The sequence below is a fragment of the Ovis canadensis genome, chromosome 11 (assembly GCF_042477335.2).
Source record: "Ovis canadensis isolate MfBH-ARS-UI-01 breed Bighorn chromosome 11, ARS-UI_OviCan_v2, whole genome shotgun sequence".
In the NCBI taxonomy this organism is placed as follows: Eukaryota; Metazoa; Chordata; class Mammalia; order Artiodactyla; family Bovidae; genus Ovis; species Ovis canadensis.
This window is the reverse complement of record NC_091255.1, coordinates 20,379,491-20,400,611: the sequence shown is the minus strand read 5'-3', so window position 1 is coordinate 20,400,611 and position 21,121 is coordinate 20,379,491. Positions and strand designations below refer to the sequence as shown.

Here is a 21,121-nt window from a genome sequence, read left to right as displayed (position 1 = left end):
AATTTTGTATTCTTAACTGTAGTCACGTTTACTACCCATACTAATTGAATGGAATGATTCAAAATTGAACAATTTTGGTGTATACATTGACTCATATGAACCTGCCCCTTACAAGGTCACTTTGGAGGTGGAATTTGCTTCTTTGTTATTAGGGTGAGCCATAAGAAATTGCTGTTAGAATAAGCCAAAAAAGTCATATGGTTTGAGTAGATTGATTAGTTTATGTGTGTAAAGAAGATATGCAGATGGTAGTCTAATCTTGCTATCTAGCTCAGTGAGGGTAAAAGTTAAGAATCTAATATTAAAAAAAAAGTTTTGCCTGGGTCATAAGAAATCTTAGGAATCATTTATAAAAAGATTACAATAGTGATGATTAGTTATTTTGTGGTAACAGGATTTTTTTTTCCTTCAGAAAAAATACATAACTATAGTTAACCTTTTCTAAAATAGGCGTTTTATTTCAGTGTATTCCTTTGCCAAAAACAAAGACGAGACTAACATATCAACCAGCTTTGAATGTGATCCCAAAGTAGATAATACTTTTTCTTTAGTCTGTTTCCGAGCTTCCCAAATTGTAAATTAAAAACAGGGCTTACGGAGTTAAACTGGGGAAGTTTTATTTGGGCAAAAAATAATGTTTCCTCCTTTTCTTTCAGGTGATTTGGCAGCAGCAGCAGTATTTTTAAATTGCTGACATTAACTAGCTTTGTTGGGGATAGGTCAGGCTTTGAACTTCTAAGATAATCCATGGGTATGTGAGAAGTTCCTAAGTTTACTGAGTTTTCTTTGTTAAATGGTAACAAAGGATCATGCAAGATGCACACATAGCTTTGATACACAGTGAAAATGGTTAAGACCTGTATATGGGGTTTCTGTTAATTATTTAACTATCTTTCAAATATAATTGACTGCTAACACAAAAATAGTGTGAATGTACTGTGGTCTGTAAAACACATACGTGTGTGTGACAAGAGCAGTGTAAAAGCCAGGAGAGTGGGAAATGGAGCTATACTGTTGTAAGGTTTTTATTGTATGTCTGACTTTAACATCGTTTGGAGGCAGACTGTGTTGTTAAAGATGTATGATGAAATAAAAAGCAAAGCCAAGTGCTGAAAAAGGAAGTAAAATGTTAAGAATAAGCAAGTTGATGTAACCCTTAGCATCATCAGTACTCATGTTAGTTATAAATGGCCTAAATACTGGACAAGTCAGAGATTGTCAAGTTGGGTCAAAACATAAAACCCAGTTATATGCTGCTTAGGAGAAACTCACTTTTTTAAATCGATATATTTTTTATTGATATATAGTTGATTTTTATTGACATGTATTTGCTGCAGTTCATGGGGTTGCAGAGTCAGATATGACTTAGCAACTGAAGAACTGCAACAGCTGTTGGTTTATAATGTTGTGTTAATTTCTGCTTTACAGCAAAGGGCTTCGGTTATATTGATACATATATATACATTCCTTTTTAAAATATTCTTTTTCAGTATGATTTATCATCGGTTACTTATTATAGTTCTCTGTGCTCTCCAGTAAGACCTTGGTGTTTACCCATTTATATATAAAATCTTATATCTGGGGGAAAAAAAAAAAAGCTTATATCCACTAACTCCATTCTTGCCTCAATCCCCACCCCCTTGGCAGCCACTAGTCTGGGAAAACCCACTTTAAACTCTCACTTGCTACATTACTATTAGACGAAGTAGAGCACTCCACCCAACAACAGAAGCGTGTGCATTCTTTTCAAGTGCGCAGACCTTCTTCCGGGCCATAAAACAAGTCCCAATAAATTTAAAAGCTTTCAAGTTATACAAAGTATGTATATTCTGGGACCACAATGGAATTAAATTAGAAATGATTAACAGATCTCTGGAAAATCTACAAATATATGGAAAGTAAACAATACACTTCTACATGATACGTGGTTCATAGGAGAAATCAAAGGGGAAATTAGGATATTTTTAGCTGAATGAAAATAAAAACAGAACACATCCCTATCTTAGACTACTATTCAGGGAGAAAAGAATAGGAGGTTGAAGTATAAATACATGCCACAAGTTGGATGATTCTCAAGGGCATCCTGTAGAGAGACAGAGTAAGAGGGAGGGTTGAATATGACCATAAAGAATTCAGTAGATCTTTGATGGAACAGTTCTGTATCTTGATTGAAGCAGAGGTTATACAGATAAATGTGTGATAGAATAGAATTACATATAAACACCCCCTCACACTCTCACCACAAAATGAGTATATGTAAAATTGTATGTGAAAAACTAGTGAAATCTGAATAAGGTTGCTGGATTGTACCAATGATACTTTCCTGGTTTTGAAACTAGGTGAAGGCTGTGCAGACCTTCGTTGTACTAGTTTAGCAACTTGATAGGAATCTATAGTTATTTAAAAATAAAAACTTTGGAGAAAAAATGAAAAATTTGTGGGATGGCACTAAAATGGTACTCAGGGTGAAATTCATAGGACTAAATGCCCATGTTATAAAATGAAATCAGTGGCGTCTGCTTTCATATTAGGAAACTAGCAAAAGTAGAGTGAATTATAGCACAAGAAAGGAAATGGTAAAGATCAGATGGGAAAAGTAATTAAATTATAAAATTGTGGTATGGTGTTCTTCTCCTTGGAGATTATTTGATTTGTGGGATTTTAGTTTTCAACAGATTTGAAAATTTTAGTGCAGTTATATCTTCAGTTTTTTTTCTATCATTCCTCTTTGCTCCTTTTCTGACTGCAGTTATATGTATGTTCACCACTTGATATTTTCCCAACTCACTGATCTTTGCTCAGTTAAAAAATTATCTTTCCCTGATTTTGTATAGTTTGTATTTCTGTGTTTGTATATATATTATCATTTCTTCTGCTCTGTCTAGTGTGCTAGTTTATTTAACACATTTGTCATTTCAGATACCATATTTTTCATCCAGTGCCATCTGGATGTTCTTTTATGTCTTTCATTTCTTTCTTCATCACGTACGTTTGAACATATAGAGCATTTATTTTGTAATAGTTGCTTTAGAATCCTTGTGTGCTAACTCTTTTCACCCTGGTATTGTTGGGGAGTGTTTCTGTTGACTGATTTTTTTTCTTCTCGGTGTGCCTTCCTGCATTTTTGTGTACCTAATGATTTTTGATAGGATGCTGGGCAGTTATAGTTTCACATTACTGACTAGTGGATTATTCTCTATTCCTAAGAGGTACTCAAGCTGTTGTTGGTGTTCAGTCACAAAGTTGTTGTCTGACTCAGCGACCGCACAGACTGCAGCACACCACGCCTCTCTGTCCCTCACCATCTCCTGGAGTTTGCCCAAGTTCGTGTCCATTGAATTGGTGATGCCATCCAACCATCTCATCCTCAGCCACCCTCTTCTCCTTTGGCCTTCTCAAGTTACTTGGAATAAATTTTGTTCTTTCTTTGTTTATTTTTAAGCTTTGTTATGGATGGTTCAAAAAATAGCCTTTTGCTTAGGGCTAATTAAAGAAGGAAGAAGTTAATTCTTAGTGGGGATGGAGAGAAGTGGCTGAATTTTGGAGAAATTGAACAAGTTGCATCTGTAGGATTTGGGACTATATGAGGTTACTGAAGAAAAGTAAAGAGAAATAGATGACTGGCTTGAACGAAAGGTTATATCATTCACTGAAACATTAAGAGAAATATATTGCCCTGAGCAGGAGAAAGAATTGCTGATTACAGTGTTGCCTCTGTTTTGGTGCATGTAGTATATTTGTTGTTGTTCAGTCACACAGTCACCTCCGACTCTTTGAGACACCATGGACTGCAGCATGCCAGGCTTCCCTGTCCTTCTATCTCTGAGAGCTTGCTCAAACTCATGTCCATTGAGTTAGTGATGACATCGAACTATCTCGTCCTCTTCTCCTGCCTTCAGTCTTTCCCAGCATCAAAGTCTTTTCCAGTGAGTTGGCTCTTTGTATCAGCTGGCCAAAGTATTGGAGCTTCAGCCTTAGCATCAGTCCTTCCAATGAATATTCAGGACTGATTTCCTTTAGGATTGACTGGTTTGATCTCCTTGCAGTCCAAGGGACTCTCAAGAGTCTTCTCCAACACCACAGTTCAAAAGCATCAATTCTTTGGCACTCAGACTTCTTTATGGTCCAACTCTCACATCCATACATAATTAACTACTGGAAAAACCATAGCTTTGACTGTAAGGACCTTTGTTGGCAAAGTAATAAAGTGTGGTGATAATATTCGGTAGGTTCTTGGAGATAACTCAGAAACTCCATCTATATATACTCCATATGTGTATTTATAGATTTGAGCTCCTTTCTGAGATTTTTCGGATTATAATCAGTAACTGATGTAAACTTTCTCTGAAATAATTTTATCCCAGAGAGAATTTAGAGGGAAGAGATGAGGTTTCATTATGATTTAGACAGCATAACATTTAAAAACTCAATGTAAATCACTCAAAAAATCCACCTGAAATGTTACTTTTGAATAGCTAGACTGTCTGTTGATATATTGACTTTTTAAAAATGTTGTTTTACTGATCACTTGGACTTCACTAGCACTTTTGTTTAAGTCTTTATGTATAATGAAGTAGATAATACCTAAAGCTAGTATTGACATTTGTCTTTTACCTAGAACTGTGAAGGGCTTGAAGGACTTTCCTGGTGGCTCAGATAAAGAATCTGCCTACAGTGCAGGAGTGCCAGGTTTGATCCCTGGGTTGGAAACATCCCCTGAAGAAGGGAATGACAACCCACTTCAATATTATTGCCTGGAGAATGCCATAGAGAGAGGAGCCTGGTGGGCTACAGTCCCTTGGGTTTGTAAAGAGTTGGACACGACTGAGCAGCTAACACTTTAGAACTATGAAAAACACAAGTAGGCAGCATATTTAAGGTTAGATTCTAGAGATCTTGATTCTGATCTAAATTTGTGCTGCTGGCCTACCAGGTACAACTATGAGAGTAAAAATAGGAAATGCTTTTCCTTGTAATAAAATCACACTTTTAGGTTTAGAGTGAAGACATTTTTAGAGTATTTCACTGTCTCGTTTTATTGGTTTTACAATACAATGGTGATCTATTTTGAAGATTCTGGTACAAAAAGGATGAAAAAAGTACTGGTCTCCTGTACCGTGGTCATCATCAGTGCCCTGGAAAAGCAATTAAACATGCAGTAATTTTCTGACCGCTCTCTTTAGAGTGTCACGTTAGATTTAACCTAACATCCTGGATTGCATCGCTGTTGTGGTATGTACCAAGTATGGTAGAGGTACTCAACAATGTTTCCTTGCATTGTCCATAATAAATATTTGCCCAAGAGTTGGTAGGGTGGAAGGGGAAAGAAAGAAATGTTTTTCTCCTGTAGAGGAAACTTGTAATGTAGGACTTATTTATAGAGTATTTATAGTCCATTGTTGGGTCATTGGGTGTGTCATACTGCTCTATCTAGGTCTGAATATTTGCAGTACTTAAAACACCACTTCATATTGAATTATATTTGGTGGATTCTCTTATTTATACTTAATTTTATCAACTGACATATGTCCTTCCTTAGAGAAATGATTTTAGTGAAAGGGTGTTTTTCTCTAAGAGACGTATTATCTGTTTGAGAAATATTGACCCTGAATTTAGCCATATATATGCTGTATAACTTGAGGAACATTATGAAATTCAATACATTTTCTTCCTCAATGAAAATATATAGTTTATCAAAAAGTTCAGTGTACTTTCTTTCCCTTTGTGTTCATGGGATACATGCTTTTTATTGATACCTGTATCTTTACATAGATCTTCATACCTGTGGAATAGTTGGTTGGGTTTCTCTGTCATTGTTTATTTATTGTTGAGAAGTTTCAGCATCAAAAGTCCTTTCTATTACAACATAATGACCTAGACTTAATTTTTAATTACATCTTATTATTTCCATCATTTGCTTTAGTGTTCATCATATGGGAGGAAAAAAGTTCTTATGTCACAGCACCATCCTGTTGTAATTGTTTTTTAAAATTGAAATGAAACAAAAGAAAAGTTATTATAGAGGGTTGTTTTGTTCTTTTAGATGTCTTTTTTCATTTTACAAAATTATGAGTGTTATTACAACTTACTGTTCCTTTGTTTTATGACATGCTTTTTTTTCCCAGGTACAATTGAGTATGTTCATTTCCATTTATGCTGTTAATATTCATTGCCATTGAATTGGCAGATTTGGCTGGGGTAGAACATTGCTTCTGATAGATTAAAGAAAAGTGATCTATTGGTCATAAAGCCTCTAGTCCATGAGTACCACTGCTTCTGATGTCATTTACTCTATCCCACCAGAGATTAGTTGCTCAGATGGTAAAGAATCTGCCTGCAATGCAGACCCAGGTTCAGTCCCTGGTGGGAAGATCTCCTGGAGTAGGGAATGGCTACCCACTGCAGTATTCTTGCCTGGAGAATTCCATGGACAGAGGAGCCTGGCAGGCTACAGTCCATGCGGTTGCCAAGAGTTGCACATGACTGAGCGACTAACACTTTCACTTTAGCAGAGTTTAAAGTTCTTCTGTTCAGATACTGATAACTCTGAATCTGCTTTTTGTTAATTGGGTAGTGGGGATACAAGATGGAGTGTGTGGGGGGATCTGTTTGCCCTTTACTCCAAAAATAAGGGGCCAAAAGAGAATGGTCTGATCTGCTCACCTGCAGTAATGTAATGGGTTGTTGTTGGTGGGAGCTTGTAGTTTGATGCACCATCACTTCCATCAGGAAGGTTAATTGCTAACAAATGGCTAAATGAGAATTTAGGGGGAATGCTACAGCAGTCTGCTCTGTCAGTGGTGATGGGAGTTCTGGCGCCATTTCAGGGTCACTCTTTGTATCTGTCTATCAGAGTTAGGATACAGTTGTTTTTCCCAGTTCCAGCCTTCTCTATAGAATTTCTGTCAATTGTTTGACTCCATTAAGTGTGCAGAGGAAATAAAAGCCTGAATGACCAATCCACCAGGGGCTATGGATAGACCCTTTCATTGTCCATACTCGCAGCACTGCATTAGGTCTCATTATCCATTTATAATACGCGACCTCTGCCCCCTGGGTCATTGAAAAAGATTCAGTGTGCTTTTCTGACACATAGGGCACCTTTCTCAGCAGACACATCGAACAATGGGACGTCTGGTAGTCTGGAGGACTAGTGTACATGGCAGGTTTTAAAGACACAGCCTTGTGCCAAACCGCTCTGGCAGTTTGCTCGCTCATGGTTCCTAAATGGGCTAAGGGGAGCCTAATGTCTGGACTATGAATGCAATATCCTTTCCTCTTTTCTTTCCTTCTTCTTCTGTTTTTTAAAAAGTTTAGTTTTAATTGGGTGATAATTGCTTTACATGTTGTGCTGGTTTCTGTCATACAACAACATGAAATTTTTTTGCCTTGTTTTTCAGTTTTGTGTTCTAGAAAGGATTTGCCTTCATCTCTGCTAGTGCATTTCCTGATAGAGAAATGTGGAAAGATTTGGATACAGTGAATGGATAGATTCATCATTTTTGGAAAGAATTTGCCAAACATGCCCATGGAAGTTATCTGTGATACACTGAAAATCTCTCTTTTATTCCCTGCTCTGCCCAAACTGGTAGGGATTGAATATCCCACTAGAAAGCTGGAGAAAGAATTTGATCCTTCCTTTATCTCTCTAACCCAGATTCATTCTATCATATAAATTTGGGCCACCTGCTTGAAATCTCTGCTACTCTTTCTCTAGCCCCCAGTACATAGACAGATGTAGGAAAAAGATGGAGATAACATAGTGACTTTTGGATGAAATATATATTTATATCTTATCCAATAATGAAGTAAGGAAACTGTCATGTTCAGAGCATCACATTGTGTATACTGAAGAGGGCCTTCTAAGAATCTTGACCACTGGTTCCTATGTGGCCTTAGTACAGTGTCTTGTTAAATACTAATAGGAATCAGTCGTTTACCTGAAGGATGTTGGGATAGGAAAAATAAAAGATTGAGAGCCACTTCTTTACCAGTTCATATGAAGAAACATTATAAAAGTATTTTTTAAGTTTAAGATGCATACATTTCATTAGTAAAGCCTTGTTCCTCTCTCAGAAGCTTACTTTGCATTTAGTGTCACGTATGTTGGCTTGATCAATTTTTTAAAATATATGAGACACACAGGCACTCAAAGAAACCCAGTTTAGTACAGTGAACTGGCAGCTACACTGTCCAGTCGACTCCAGGTGTCTAGTTCGGCAAAGCAGTTTCCCTATTAAGTGATGAACTGTGCTGTGCTTCCTGATGCCCGGACACAGAGGTGTCACCTCTAGAGAGTAACCGTTGAGTTCCAGCACAGATTTTTCACTCCACACCAGCTATGGAAAACCATGTAGATGGCAGAGCTCTCTCCATGCCAAGAATTAATATATTAACTGGATTATAGCACCATTTGACAAATTGCTTACTAAATACATCAAAATTGATTGGACATTCTGTATTTGAATTGACAAATGGCTGCATTAGGAGAAGGAGGGAAATCCATTAATTATAGCCGCTCTCAACCATAGGAAATATAATCATATAAATATAGATTTTGTTAAAACAAAAATCTCTACTTCATGGTAGCAGTGCTTATGTGTTTACCTGCACCTCTTTGCTGTTAACAGAAGGGCTGCTCTTGGCCACTGCCCTTTACGTAATAAAAAATAATAATTTCTGCTGTGCTCTGTGTGCCAGGCTTTTATGACTGCGTGGTAACTTTTAGTTCTTAGTCCAGAAGAATAGAAAATACAAGAGAAACTAAGCCTTTCTGCTCAGTTCTCAGCTATACCTCTGTTTGTCTATCTTGCCCTTTGCATTCTCCTATTATTTAAGTCAAAAGCTTTACTTTTGCTTTGATGATGTAAAAACCGAGATCATCACTCAAGTTCTTTTCGGAAACAGATTTTTTTCTCACGATCTTTCTTACTGAAGGTAACCAACTGAGTGACCAAGGCGCAGGGTGGTGGGTGAATGCCCTTGATTGTCCCTCTCCAGTTTGAATCTGTTCTCCTTATTGTTGTCATATGACAGGAAGCTTTCTGCCATGTGATTCTGTGGAAGTTGGTGGAGAGACGAGAAACACTGAACTGCCTTTATTGCCTTTATGCCATTAGTTTCTTGCCTTTTCTACTATGCTTTCTTTGTATTTTATAACCACATGAAGAGCCTCAGAACTTCCCTTATGTGATGTCAAGTTTGGGTCAGAGCTGAGATTATAAGGAATATTTGGGGGTTAGGCATTCTGTTGCCTTCCAAGGCTGTTTTCTAGGTGCCAGTGGTCCTTCTATAGTTATGCCATTTCTACCTTTAAGTATGAAACCAAACCAATATTTTCTAAAATGAAATCTTCTAATTCCTCAGGGGTATTATAGAGGATGTAAAATGTGGCCCGAAGTACTTTCTTTTCTCTTACTGCATGGAAGGCTTCCTTGAATGTCTGTAACTTGCGTATGTTGAGACTTCTGGTCAAAGTCATTTTTTCCCCATTGTTTGATAGCTTTGTATGGTACTTCTGATCAAGATGCATAGATATTTATTAAGATGAGAAAATTATTATATTAAGATATGGAATAAAGAAATCATGGAGACTAAGTCAGTGATATAGTTTATATTTGGGGATAAACAACTCTCAAGATGTTCTACATGAAAATTTTAGTTTAAAATACTTACAGATAAAGACATCATTAATTGGAGACTTCCCTTGTGGTCCAGTGGTTAAGAATCAGTCTTGTGATGCCAGGGACACAGGTTCGATCCCTGGTTGGGAGCTAAGATCCCACAGCAGCTCAGCTCACATGCTGCTGTTAGAGTTCATGAGCTGCAGTGAAAGGATTGGTATGCTACAGTGAAGATCCTATGTGCTGTAACTAAGACCCAACGTAGCCAAAGAAGTAAATAGTAATAATAATAAAGACATCATGAATTTAAGCAGTTCATACTTCAGGTTAAGAACATGGTCTTTGGAGTTTGCAGTTCTAAATTCCATTCCTGCTGTTTGCTAGCTGGGTGACATTGGGCAAATAGCCACTCTGGGCTTTAGTTTACCTACCATTAACATGGGAATTAGTAATACCTACCTTCTAAAATTGTTTTTAGATTAAATGAGGGAATTCAGCCAAAAAGCTTCACACATTACCTTAGATAGAATAAAAAAATAACTATAGATTAGCTTTGTGGGTGACATTTACAGAAATAGTATTCTTGTTCTCCTTTGAGGTCTTTGTTGCCACTCTGTGTTCCAAGGGCTTTATGACTGAGATACTGCCAGGTGGCATAGCTTTATTGTTAACAAACAACAGGAACTTTTCTGGTGGTCCAGTGGTTAAGAATCCACCTGCCTTGAAGGGGACACAGGTTCGATTCCTGGACCTGAAAGATCCCACGTACTGTGGGGCGACGAAGTCCACAAGCCACAACCACTGAGCCTGTGCACCCCAGCGTCTGTGCTGTGCACAAGAGAAGCCACTGCAGTGAGAAGTCCGTGTGCAGCAATGAAGATCCAGTGCAGCCAAAAGTGAAAATACATAAAGCAATTTTTGAAAATGACAGTGAAGAGCAAACATTTGTGCTAAATCCTTTCTCTTCTGTTAAGTGGTCATCTGGACAAGTAAGGTTTTAATGTGAGCATTTTCAAGGCTATAAAAAGCAGTTTTACTTAGTAACTCTAATTTGTTGAAGCAAATTGAAAATTTGTCTTAGACCTGTTTGTTTTGAGCATCTCCAATCCCTTAGTAAATTATGGGAATTGGGATATTTCTTGGTGTCCACTGCATTCTGAAAGGCTTTCCTCTGGAAGTTCTTTCTGATAATTAGTTGCCTTAAGACTCTGAAACCCAACTTCTGACATGCCAGAAGGACATTTGATTTTCTGAGATTATCATTGAAATCATTGTTCACTATTCTGGTGAGCCTTTTGTTTTTTACTCCGTATTTTTTTGAAGTTTATAATGAACCTGTCTTCTTATGGCAGGTGAATTCCTTAGAAAAGGAATGAGAGAGAGAGGAAGAAAGAGGAGGGAGGGAATAAAGGAAGGAAGGAAAAGGATGAAAGAAGGGAAAATGGAAGGATGAACTATACAGTTTGTTACACGGCACAGAAATTAAATGTTCTACGGTAAACTAAAGTCAGCATGGGTGATTCTCACATATATGATGCTGTGAGAAAACAGCGTAGTCCTGAATCCTTCACAGATTTCCTAGTCTTGCCACGAAAGAATCAAGGTGACTCTGACTCTTTGTCCATCTACAGGTCAAAAAATATTTGCTGTTTTTTCCATTCATGAAGTAGTCTTAAAAGTTTGTTATTATGGAGATGTTCAAACATACACAGAAGTACAGTGACTTGTATAATGAATCTACATATTACCCAGCTTGAAGAATTAACAACGTTCTGCCGCTCTTGTTTCTGATGTCATCTTAAAATTTTATTTATTATGGCTTCACTGGGTTTCATTGCTGCTGTGGACTCTCTAGTTGTGGCGAGCGGGAGCTACTCTAGTTGCGGTACACAGCTTCTCACTGTGGTGGCTTCTCTTGTTGTAGAACATGGGTTCTAAAGTGTGAGGGCTTCAGTAATTGTGCATGTGGGCTCAATAGTTGCAGCTTGTGGACTCTAGAGCCCAGGCTCTGTAGCTGTGGTGCATGGGCTTAGTTGCCCTGCAGCATGTGGAATCGAGTTCCCTGACCAGAGATCAAACCCATGTCCCCTACATTGGCAGGTGGATTCTTAATCACTGTACCACAAAGGAAATACAGAAATCTTTTTAGCTGTTGTTGTTGTTTTTTAATGTATGGTGGATAAAGTATTATGAGAAAGCCATCACTATTGTATCTTTTTACCTATTTAATACTTGCATTTGTCTGTATATATATATATATATATATGAAGCTCTAGTACTTTAGCTACTTGATGCAAAGAGCTGACTCATTGGAAAAGACCCAGATGCTGGTAAAAACTGATGGGAAAAGCAGAAGAGGGTGGTGGAGGACAAGATGGACTGACTCCATGGACATGAATTTGAGTAAACTCCAGGAGATAGTGAAGGGCAGAGGAGCCTGGCCTGCTGCAGTTCATGGGGTCACAAAGAGGTGGACATGACTTAGCTACTGAACAACAACAGCAACACTTGCGTGTATCTAATGACAAAGACTTACTGATAAGGGGACTAGCTCTTTCTAGTAGTTGTACGATGTGCAGTCCAGGAAAGAACAAGCCTTCAAAAGTGTTCTCTTGTGTTTGGAAAGAGAGAGAACCCTATGGTGCTTGTAGGGTAGTATTTTCTGTTTCATTCTTTCCCCAGTCCTCTTGTTTCTATGGATTTTCTGATTTATTTAGAGGTAAAAATCTTAAGCATTTAATTTCTCTGTTTTATGGAATACATCAAGGGTCCTTAATGATTGTTTGAAAAGATTTTAAATTATATTCTAAAGTATAGGTTGAAAATGTTGATGTCTTCCACAACTAAAAGCTTTTAACTCTGCATGCCAAGAGAACTTTGCTCTTCTGCTTAGGCATGGGAAAATCTGCACTTAATTCTTCCTGCTGTATAATGATTTGGTCTTATCAGGAATGTAACTGGATAATAAATAAGGGAAGCATGGAAGAATCTGCATTAACTCTTTGCAAAAAAAAAAAAAGATTTTTGCTATTTTTCCATTTCCGAACAACTCCCCCTCCCCCCCTTTAAAATACTTTAAAAATTTTATTTGTTTGGCTGTGCTGGGTCTTAGTGGCGGCATGCAAACTCTTACTTGTGGCATGTAGGATCTACTTCCCTGACCAGAGATTGAACCCAGGTCCCCTGCCTTGGGAACATGGAATCTTAGCTACCAGACCACCAAGGAAGCCCCACAACTACCTTTTTATTTTTGTCGGACTTTGTTGTGGAGGCTAGACTGAGTAATTAAACTCTTTGCTCTTCAATTGTGCCATTGTAGGTGAGATGGAGAACAATGCATTTCCAATACCTGGCCTGTTGCCTACTTGTCTACATTGGTTATTGAATGCAGTTTAATAATCCAAAATAGTAATTTTTTTTTATTTTCCAAGACATCAATTCACAATACTTTCTTTATAAGGTCTCCCATCTTAGTCTCTTATAGAGGATATTGTATTTTAGAGTGTTTGAATTGAGAACTGATTATTCCTGAAAGAAATGCATCTAATGAGAGGTAGCTGTGAGAATACAGTTGCCATTATCAAGAGGTTACAGCTCATGATTCTGCCCAGAATTAGCACCAGCAAACAGTCATTTCTCTCAATAAAAACACACACCACCATGTGTACTTAATTGGATTGCTTAGTTGCTAAGTCATATCTGATTGCAATCCCAGGGTCGGTAGTCCCCCAGCCTCCTCTGTCCATGAGATTTCCCAGGCAAGAATACTGGGATGGGATACCATTTTCTTCTCCAGGGGATCTTCCTGACCCAGGGATCGAACCCACATCTCCTGCATTGGGGGGCAGATTCTTTATTTACCACTGAGCCACCAGGGAAGCCCATGTGTACTTGAGTAGATGCTAAAAGCTAATAAACAAAGATGTGTGCAATGAGTACGAGAGAAAGAGTGTGTAAAACCACTTTCATTTCCCCTTTTAAGGAAAATGTCACAAAACCTAAGGAAATATGAGGGAAAATGCTATAAACTCAACTTTTCGTTTCATGCATTGGGTTTCCATCATTCATTGAAGTGCTTGTGATTTCTCTGTTTTCTTTTCTTGAGTTGTTAGGTTGATTTCACTAACCATATTACTTGTATTGTGCTTATTCCTCAATTTTTATAATTATCAAATTTTAAGTTGGTATATAGTATACATAATTTAAATGGTGCCAAGGAATATTTAGTGGAAAATGAGTCATCCCTTCATCCCTTTCTTCCCTGAGGCAACTGTTATGTAAAGGTGAGCTTTGATAAGAATGGTTTTGTTGTTTTTAGACTTATTTTTCTGAGTAGATTATCTAACCCTTGGCAAGACAAACTTACCTGTAAGCAGCAAGCAAGGTATTATACAGACATGCTATGTTCCTTTCAAATAGCCAGGGTGGACTTTCCTAGTTATCCTGCTGCTGGTTTAATGTATAAAAATGTGGTTGTTCTGTGAATTGAGTTGCCATAATACACATTAAATTGTGTGTATCTTTCCAGGTGACCTTTATTGCAAATGTTTTGAAGGGACTGTTGCAGCCTATTAAGTTCTCAGAAGTGTGCTGGGACAGTTTAAACTTTTCAGTGGAGTAGCTGATCTTGCTGATAGCATGAAGCCATTATGTTTTATTCTATGTGTCCATTTTTACAACATTTAGAGTTACACGGACAAGCAAAACTAAACTGTGAACCATTCCAGACTACCCCCAGGTATAGCTTGTCCAGATGCAAAATGGCAGTGAACCATTATGGTAGCAGGAAGAACCAAATGAAAGCTCCTTAGTGTATGTCTTCTGTGGGAATATGAAATGATGCTTTGGGGGTAGGGCAAGGGAGAAGAGCAGGGTGGGGCAGAGATGCACCCTGTGTTGTCAGTTACCCAATGAAATCTGTTATCTCGTAGGCAATGAGGATACGTCATTTTTCTAATTATATATTGCCTGTGACTGTTCTTCTGGGAATGTGGAATAAAAGGAAAGTGAAACCAGAGATGTACAATGACTGACTGTTAGAAAACTTTAATAATTAATTAGGGAACATCTATGGTACCGCAGGGTCAGGGTGCAAGGAAGATCATTGATCCGTTTAATATATAGGTAGGTAGAGCCTGTTCCCTTTTATATGTGTTGTAGTGCTTCAGCTGTTGTTGCACTGGACAAGAGATGGCTCCTAATGAACAGACTAACCAGTAATATATCGTGCTATTGCTGGATTATTCTGTGTGTGAAATTCAGCAAATTCCTTTACATTTAAATGGAAACATTTATGTTAGAAAACTTCTAGACTTTCATAGAGATAGTTAGGTGTGTTATTTTTGACCTGAAAGCCTTCTCCTTTCAAAAAAATTATTTTTAAAAAGTCCAGAGTTTAATTTTTACCAGGTTGATAGTATGAAAGCATAAACTGTAAAATTTTGCAAATCTCTGATTACTACTATTTATATGTGTTTGTTGGCTGTTGTATTTCCTCTTCTGTGAATTGCTTATTCCTTAGGAAATGCCTTAGTCCATTTTGCTTTTGGATTACTTGTCTTTGAGCCTTTCTTCTTAAAAGGCAAATATTATTTTCTGAACTAAGAAACTACCTTTCCAAGCAGAATTTCTTCCTCAGATCCTGAGTGCTTTCTGATCAGAAACAGAGTTTGGTAAAGAGCCTTCTCTTATTGTATGGCTGCTCTATAAATGCTGTTTTTAATAAGTACCAAAAATATATTGAAGTTTGTCCTTGGATGAGGGTTTATCACTGTTGGCCTTTGGGTGAACTTTGAGCCTGAGCTGTTTCATTCAAGGCAGCATGATGTCATTTAACTCACAAATTTCTCTGCTGCTAGAAAAAGGAATGTTGTTCCCCTAAATAACCTGAAAGGACTGAATAATGCTGGCGCAACATTATTCACCTCTCAGGTCTCCACTAAAGACTTCAGCATGGTAAGGGTTTTATTATTCGCAGAGGATTTGTGGGGATATGTTAAGGAGTAGGGGCAAGCAAAAACTGAGTCTGGTCCTGAATCTGGAGAATACTTTATTCTGCAGCCCACTTAGCTGCCGATATGACCCAGCCCACACTCTCTTTTCCAAATAAAAACCTTGGGATTCATTTTTGTTTCTTCATATTGAAAGACTCTCTAAGTTTCTTTCTAGTGCTGTTTGTTCAACATATGAACGTATTTTAGGCTTTGCAACAGCAGTTAAAGCCGAAAGTTGCATCTCAGATAAAAAAGTAGATACCATTTGGGTCAGCCCCACTCCACACCCCCTTACTTGAGAAGTAGATCTCCCTGATTCCAGTGGCACTGGGATTCGTTTCAGGAAGTATAGCAGTTTTTTTTTTAGCATCTCCTAAAGTTGGGAGCTTGGAGTTCGCTAGCAGCGGAGCCTGTGCTTGATTAGCAGCTGTGTCCTCTGAAGCTACGAGAATTTATTACTGGGAGTTCAAGAGATGCAGGAAAGACTAGAACAAGAACATAACAGAATCAGATAGATGGTCCCTTCAATGAGTTTATAAATAAGCGCAGCTCGTTGTGCAGCAGTATGCTTTGTGTTAGTTTTTAGAAAAACGATGCTTATAACCTGTATGTGGTTAGTCTCTTTTAACTTTCAAATGTATTGTCAACTCTTTTTCCTTTCATTGGTTTTAAGGATGAATGGTGCTGAGATCAAATAGTTATTCCTTTCATATTTATGGTTAATTCTTTCTTTAATAGAGTATCTAGGTCCTCTGCCCCCTGTTGTAAACTTGGTAGTTAGGAGATCTAATTTTTTCCTGAGTATCCAAACCATGGCCAATACACTTAAGAAAAGTAATTACCTGTTCTAATATAAAGTATTAATATTAATTATAAAAATGTACTTTCTCTCTTTCAACTGGAAGACTAGATTTGTTGCAGATGAACTTAGGTTATTGAGATCTAGCTGTTAGTTTCTGGGTATTCTAAAAAGAATTTGATTTCTTGGAATTGAGGATATACAGTTATTTGGATAAAACAGCCTGAAATGTCAGAGAGAGTCCTACCTTTCTTCAGGACTGGTAATAACTCATTCTTGGAAGCTTGACTCAAACCTATGTATCCTAACCTTTAAGTAGTCCATTAACTAGTGTTAAAAATGAGATTTCAGAGTATCATTTTAGATATCTGTTAATACAATGTTTATGACTCTTTACTATATTTTAATGTGGGTAATTTGTAAAAATTCTATGCTCATTGATCCCCTTCATAACTACTTACGGATTTGAGAAGCTATATTATGAATTGACATTTTCTGTTTTCAGACTGAGAATTTTGTTATGTGGCATTCAGCTGTAGGGGTATTTTCAGAGGACCATTCAGTGTTTCTGTTCATAATTTTACTTCAGTTGTTCTACTGACTTGGAAATTTTGGGGAGGTTTGATTAACGAGACTAACTTGCAAAGGTCAACATTGAAGTTTTTTTTGTTTGTTTGCTTTGCACATAAACACGTATAAGCATAAATATATTCACAGGAATACACACATACGTACACATACTCATATATCACTGTAAGACATTAAAATACACTTCGTGGTTTTTTTTTAACTTTTATTTACTCACTAGAAGCATGATCTGCTTTCCTGAAAACACAATATAAACAAAGTCTAGCTCACAGTTACCTCATAATGATCTGCTCAGCCTGCCCTGGGTTGTTGATCTATATTTATCAAATGCCTGTGTGTACAGGCAGTACTTTTGGAGTTGTATTCTGTAAAAAAAAATTGACACTGTACCCTTTATAGTTAGATGGATAGGTTTATTTTAAATGACTGTACTAAAAGTAGGGATAGAGCATAGCAGAGATTTTTATTTCAAAATTCCATATCCCTTTTCCTAACCCAGGATCATTAACTAAGAACAGTGCTGCATGCTCAGTCATGTCCGACTCTCTGTGACCCCATGGACCGCACCCCGCCAGGCTTCTCTGCCATGAGATTCTCCAGGCAAGAATACTGGAGTCAGTTGCCATTTCCTCCTCCAGGGGATCTTCCTGACCCAGGGACTGAACTGGCGTCTCCTGCATCGGCAGGCAGATTCGTTGCCACTGAACCACCAGGGAAACCCCTAAGAATAGTTGGTAAATGTAAAAGATACTATTTTTCTTTAGCTAGAAGGTGCTTATGTTGGTCCATTAAACTCATGCTTGCAATATATGTAACTTTATTTTTCTATAAATTCTCTTCAGTCCTCTTTTGTACCTCTATCCTAACAAATAGGGACAAATTAATCTCAATCAATTATAACCTCCTACATAGTTGCATCTAAATTCTATAGGGCTTACATAGTGCAAAGATATGAGATGGGATTGCTAAAGATATTTTACCTCTTACTTTTTAACCACTGAGATGTCCCAATTCCTTACCAGATTTAATTGTTGGCTATTGTATTGGTTCATGGGCTTTCCTGATGGCTCTGACGGTAAAGAATTTGCCTGCAATGCAGGAGACTTGGGTTCAGTCCCTGGGTCAGGAACATCCCCTGGAGAATGAAATGGCTATCCACTCCAGTATTCTTGCCTGGAGAATTCCGTGGACAGAGGAGCCTGGCTGCCTGCAGTCCATGGAGTTGCAAAGAGTCGGACACGCCTGAGAAACTAGTTAGCACATTGGTTCATATAGGTCTTTGTAGCATCCGTCCTTGTTTCACAGCTTTTTCAAAGCCTGACAATTGCCTGGACCTTGTCCATATTACTCTTGAATGTATGGTAAATATTCATCATCACATTCACAGGGGCCTTGAAGAGGTTGTCACAGGCTCAGCTGTGGAAACACACTGTGTGCACACCTTCTACTGGAGAAGAGTAAAATCTCCGTGCTACTTCCCAAGTGGAATCTCCTGCTACTTCCTGAAACTACCCAAGAATGAAATTAGGATTCTTCACAGTTGTTCATCCCTAAAACTCTTTCTGACATTTAGTACCCTTCCTTGGGAACCCTCTTTTTTCCCCTGTTTGTGGGGCTCTTGTTCCAGTTTCTGCATGTCTTTCCTAATAGCTGCTTGGAAACCATGGGAGCTTTGCTCCTAACACTCATACTTTAAATCTCTCTTTCTTATCCCAGGGTCAGGGTTTTGAATTCCTCTCTTCTTTGTGACTGGGTATGTCATTGTTTCCACCAGCTAGTACCAGCTAGTAATCATGGAGTGTTCTTCCTACCTGGATTGGAGAAAGTTTTAAATCTAAAGAAATGTGAGGGAGAGGGAAAGGATGTTTATGTTGAAAAATATTTTTCCACCACACATATTTTTATATTGTGAATCTTCTGAATGCTTCGAAGCATTCTTAATTGGAATACTGTTTTTTAGTGAACATAAAGTATGGTAACTCTTCTCACAATCTCTATTTAGAAATTTAGGGTTCAGATTTAATGTTTCATAGATATATGATTGATATTTTTACCAGTTCCTTTGGGAAACAGGATGGGTGGGAAGAGGAGGAGGAGAAAGAGATTTTTTTTTTCCTCCTTGAGAAACTTTTCACTGTGGGAAATCTCAAACATACACAAAATTAGAAAAAACTGTGTCAGTATAATGACTCTCCATGTACCTGAAATTCTCAAAAGTCATCAACCCAGGACTGATTTTTTTTTCAGCTATAATCCTCTTCCTCACCATTCTCTGTCATTGGATTATTTTTAAATTTACCCTTCTACACACATCTTTTTTTTGTTTGTTTGTTTGTTTGGCTGTGGCTTGCAGCTTGCAGGATCTTATTGAACCTAGGCCCTCAGTGGTAAAAGCACAGAATCCTAACCACTGGACCACTAGGGAAGTCCCAAGTTCATCCCCATTTTGATGATGGGTGAATAAGGTATCCTACCATCCTGGTATCCTTCATTATTTATTCCAGAATCAAAAGCTCCATTCATTAATTTATTTATAAAGTGTTTATTCTGCAGCAGATAGTAGGCTGGGCTCAGCACATATTGAGTATATTGCAAACTCTTGGGGAAAAAATCACATTAGGTACTAGTTAGTAACACAAGGGTATAATTTCTCACTTCTCTTCCAATTTTTCCAGTTATCTGTCTACCCTAGCTTTATTTAAAAAAAAAAAAAAAAGTCCTAAACCATCTGCTGACTCTCCCTCCCTGGCCTCTTTGCCTTCCTGATTCATCTTCCACTCTCAGCTTCCCTCACTGTACCTACCATACTGGCTTCCTGACATGACTGAAACATTTCATGGTCCCACTTCAAAATCTTTGTAATTGATATTTTCTGTAACACTTTCTTCTCAGATGTATGCATGGCCTATTCATTCACCTCTTTAAAATTTTCTTTGACCTCAGCTGCGTTCCAAAGAGTGCTGACCTCTAACTATTTGTTCTTAGTTGCCTTCTTGATTAGTCTTTAAGGAGAGGGCAGCTTTGAGGCATACTCTTGCTCTGTTCTGTATTAAGAATTTCAACTTTATTTATTAAAAGATTACAAGTGGTTGGGAAACACCTAACCTTTTGCAAACATAATTACTTATCAGTTTTTATTTAAAAAGATGCTTCAACATTAATTGATTATTATGATATTCTTTTCTTCATTATGTTCAGAATTCTAGGGAATTATTTTGCTTTGGTGATCTCTTGTATTTTGTGCCAGTTGCCAGCCTGCCTCTCAGCTGCAGAACTAGGATTTTGAAGAACTAACAGCTAATAGTTTTAACCATTGCAAATCTTATATTTTAATGCTATTTATCTCCCTCTGATGAGTGATTGACTGGCTTAAGTATCATTTCTCCCCTCCCAGCTAGCTGAGATAAGGTTTTTGTGAGTATCTCTTCCTTAAAATCTTGCCCTACGTTCTGCTCTGTCTACTTCACTTACACTTGTTTTGTTAAGATTTAGTTCTTCAAAATACTTGTTCTGGCAAGAGGGTTGTGAGATTGGCTTGTGAGTTACTCCTTGTGGAAATGTATATCTTTTTCTGGGAATATGCATTAAGAAATATAGATATGTTCATAACCTCTGATTTCAATTTTAGAAATGTAGCCTATGGAAAATATACATATTGAAGTATAGAAACATATCTCTGGGTGGTAGAAATTCTGAGATTATTTTCTTTCTCTCATTCTTTTCTGTTTCTTCCAGGTTTCTTTAATACTTACCCTCTTTCCTTCCTCTTTGGTTCTCTTCTTTTTCTTTTCTCTATTTCCCCTCAGTACTTTATTGCTTTATTTCTCTTAGTATTAAAATGTTTAATGAGGGAGAGAATGTATGAGAAATCTCTGTATTTTCTCTTCCATTTTGTTTTGAACCTAAAATTTTTCTAAAAAATTAAAGTGCTATTTTATAATAAAAATAAGCAAATAAAAAGTATGGGACTTTAAGTAGAGGAGGCTAAGTAAGTTTTTGTTGGGATAATATTTGTTTCATAGAAACTCAATAAATGTTTACTGAATCATTTTATGGCTTTGACTAAGCAAAGATCAGTCACTCAGTCATGTCCAAGTCTTTGTGACCCCATGGACTGT

At 37.5% G+C, this 21,121-nt stretch overlaps 1 protein-coding gene across 30 annotated transcripts in view; it reads left to right on the top strand.

The window, feature by feature from the left end:
- BCAS3 (BCAS3 microtubule associated cell migration factor) overlaps positions 1-21,121 on the top strand; it is a 608,745-nt gene that overhangs the window by 295,159 nt on the left and 292,465 nt on the right. The window lies entirely within an intron of this gene.